Here is a 3,711-nt window from a genome sequence, read left to right as displayed (position 1 = left end):
GTTTCAAAGATTGTGAAAGTTCTCCCGCACAAGACATGTTGCACGCACCACCAATGAGACCCTAAACCCATTTTGTAATATTTGTTCTTCAAATACGTGGATTGGCATTGAATTTCAACAAAAGCATTAATTTGTTTGAAAACCAGCAAAAACGTTCCAACACTTACTTTCAAAAACCAAGTAATAACGAAGACGAAAAAATCACAATACAGGGCCAATACGATAAAATCATACGAAGCATTAATTTGTTTTTATTGCTCCGATATTGAATGTTTATTGACAATTTATTGATTGTTTACATGTTTATTGAAGGTTTATTGATTTTTATAATCTCATATTTCGCATGTTATTGAACCAATAGTGAATGTTTATTGAAGCTAAGAGGAGTGTTTCCTTCTTTATTATTGTTAACTGCATGTATTTCGCATGTTATAGAACCGATATTGAATGTTTATTGAAGGTTTATTGATAGTTTGCTGCATGTATATGGAATATCATTGCCCCAATATTGGATGTTTATTGGGGCCACAAGTATCACTCAAGTAAGAATGAAGGGGGAAACGGACCTTATTCTTTCTTTTAGTAGGAAGAAAAACTGTTAAGTTTAATATCGTATTCAATACGACTTCCTTATGGTTGGTGTACTTGGGGACTGAAGTATATTGCATCATTATTGCATGACCTTATTGTGTGTATATTGCATCATTATTGCATGTCTATTGTGTGTATATTGCATGTCTATTGTGTATATATTGCATGTCTATTGTGTGTATATTTTCCTACTATTGTGTGTATATTGCATCTCTACTCTGTGTATATTGCATGTCTATTCTGTGTATATTGCATGTATACTGTGTGTATATTGCATGTCTATTGTCTGAATATGGCAGGCCTATTTTGTGTATATTGTTTGTCTGTTGTGTGTGTATTGCTTGTCGAAACGCAAGTGAATTGTTGTTCATTTTGTGTATATTGTCTTTGTTTCTACTTTTATGGTACTGAGCTGCCGACAACCTTTCGCATGTTTAGACACCTATTATGATGCACATTGCGATTAATGGTGGCTTGCATCAACAATGACATATCGCATTGCAATGATGTAATACACTTAAAAAGCCATCTTCAAATCCCAATTCACATATGCAGTCTTAAAATTCCAATTCAATGCAGTTTGGTTAACAAACATGTAAATGTCATGAAGGAGTTAGCGGTAGAATTCGAAAAGGACCCATACGTCTCTATTGTGTATTTACATTAGTTTGAGAATGGACATTCCCAAAACCTTCTCATGTACCATTTGTCATCTTCAACCAATATCATGGGAAGTAAGCATCTCCCCTTGTTATCTCCGCAGCCAATTTCAACCGAAAAAAAAGGCATGTTGTGCGAGGTGCAAGTAGCTAAGGGAAGCTGAGCGCTGAAAAGCTCAATGTACTTTAACACAAACATGCCACAATCGCCTCTGAAGCAAAACAAGAACTCGATCAATTCAACTAATGACATTCTAACGTAATTGACAATTGAAAGTAATAAAAATAAATAAAAAGTTGTGCTTACTCATTAGACTGTTGTGGAACATCCACACTCTCTATTGGCCACGGACACCACCAATCTCGGCTGCAATTGTTTGCATAAACACCTTCTTCATAAAAGTCCATGGTGTTGAGAAGATTTGGAAGCGTAATTGATAGCGGGGCGAGTTCTTCCTTTATGATGTCATCTGGAATTAGTGAAACCTTTGAATCGTACACTTTGATTTCACACAATACCAGATCAATCATTACAGCCACCTAATGCTTGTACTTCGTCAACATAAATGGGGTATACACCTTATAGACGTTCTGCCAATCCATCCCACACGGAGGAACCTTCCCATTTACAACGTTTAGTAAACTTTTTCTGATTTTCCACCCAACCTGCTGTTTTTTCCTTTTATTATCCGCAAAGCAAGTACTTATGTGATTCTGTGAAATACAAAACAATCAATGGTTAAACACCTCCGATAAAGGGGTGTATGGATAATGTGTAATTATTAACGGCACTTGGTCAAGGCCGATGACATACCATAAAAAAAAACATCGGTCGTTGTCCAGTCCGCTATTTCTACTTCCTCCAACTGTTGTTGTCGCTTCCGGATGAGATACAACCCCAAATCAATGTGCTGCAACATGTTTTTCTTGTCAATCTCATAATCTATGTACATTAAAACAAATGCATAATCAATTACACTTACATCTCCTTTCAGCCAACCATCAGCTTTCACGAGGGAAGCCAAGAATTCAATCTCGGCTTCCACGTTTCCAAATTGCATCACCAAACTATGAATAAAAAACAGTTTTAGAAAATGGCCAATATTAAAAATTATATACAGTCATGCTTCTATCTTATAATTGCAAGGGACTTACTTTGGGTCCTGGCGCCATTCCCAACAAAGTTTCAGCAAATTCACCAGATCATCATGCGGAATCGCCTTCATTGGGTCTAACATCTTCAGTACAGTTGTCTGTGCCCAGTTTTTGGAACCAATTCACTGCCTTCAATGATCTTCCACATAGGAATGATCCTCTTCCTTTTCCGTAATTGGACCCCTTGTGCCACAGCTTTACCTTTATCATTCAACCACACGTTCAACTGAGATAGCACAGCTGTAGGTTGATCCAAATCAATGTCCCCGATAGTAAACTCAAGCTGTGTCCCCTCCGTGCTCTCGCCAATGTCACCCCCAAGCAACATGACTTCATTATCTTCTTTCTCACATTGGTTTCTTTGCACTTCCTTTTCCTCACTTCTTTGTCTTTTCACTTCCTTGCCCTCCCTTTTTTTCCTTTGCAGTTTCCCTCCCTTACTGCTTTTTCTTTTCACTTCCTCTCCCTCACTGCTCTGTCTTTGGGCTTTTTTTCCTTTGCTACTTTTTACTTGCACTTGCTCTCCTTCACTTGTTTTCCTTTGCCCTTCCTCTACCTCACTTGGTTTTCCTTGCACTTCACCCCCTTCAATCCCCTCCTCTTCCTTTTCCTCTCCCTCATTTCTATTACTTGGCCCTTCACCCCCTTCAATCCCCTCCCCCTTCAATCCCCTCCTCTTCCTTTTCCTCTTCCTCATTTCTATTACTTGGCCCTTCACCCCCTTCAATCCCTTCATCTTCCTTTTCCTCTCCCTCATTTCTGTTACTTGGCCCTTCATCCCATTGAATGTCATCCATTTCCCCATATCCCTTAAATAGATGTGAGACGACACAACGATTCATCCTCTGTTTCAGTAAAGCTAGGTCCCTCCTTACTTCCTGCTCAAACTGAGGACCTAAACATTGGTCCAACAGTTTTTCCATCCGTATGACCTTTAAGTGAAGGACGTCTTTTTCCCGCTTTACTTGAAACAACTCGGACCTCAACAAGCTTACCACCTTGTTCAACTCATCAAGATCACCACATGAAGAAGGAATTGACTCTGCCGAGACAACAGCAGGGCGATCCTGTGGCCAACTCCAATATGGTTGTCTCATTTCCTCTTCACTCGGACATAGCGCCCGCAACTGAACTGACTATTTCAGAATACAGACAAGAGTCATATTAAATCATTCTACTTCATAATTTCATTCAATCTTATCAATAGTTCCAAGGGCTGCAAACCAAACCTCTTTGCTCTGGAAAAATAATTGTTCAACTTTCTCATCTCTGGAACATACGTAGTAGTTCTCCATCGCAAAATACG

This window comes from Prunus dulcis, chromosome 8, assembly GCF_902201215.1.
Source record: "Prunus dulcis chromosome 8, ALMONDv2, whole genome shotgun sequence".
Lineage (NCBI taxonomy): Eukaryota > Viridiplantae > Streptophyta > Magnoliopsida > Rosales > Rosaceae > Prunus > Prunus dulcis.
Note: the sequence above shows the minus strand (reverse complement) of the source record.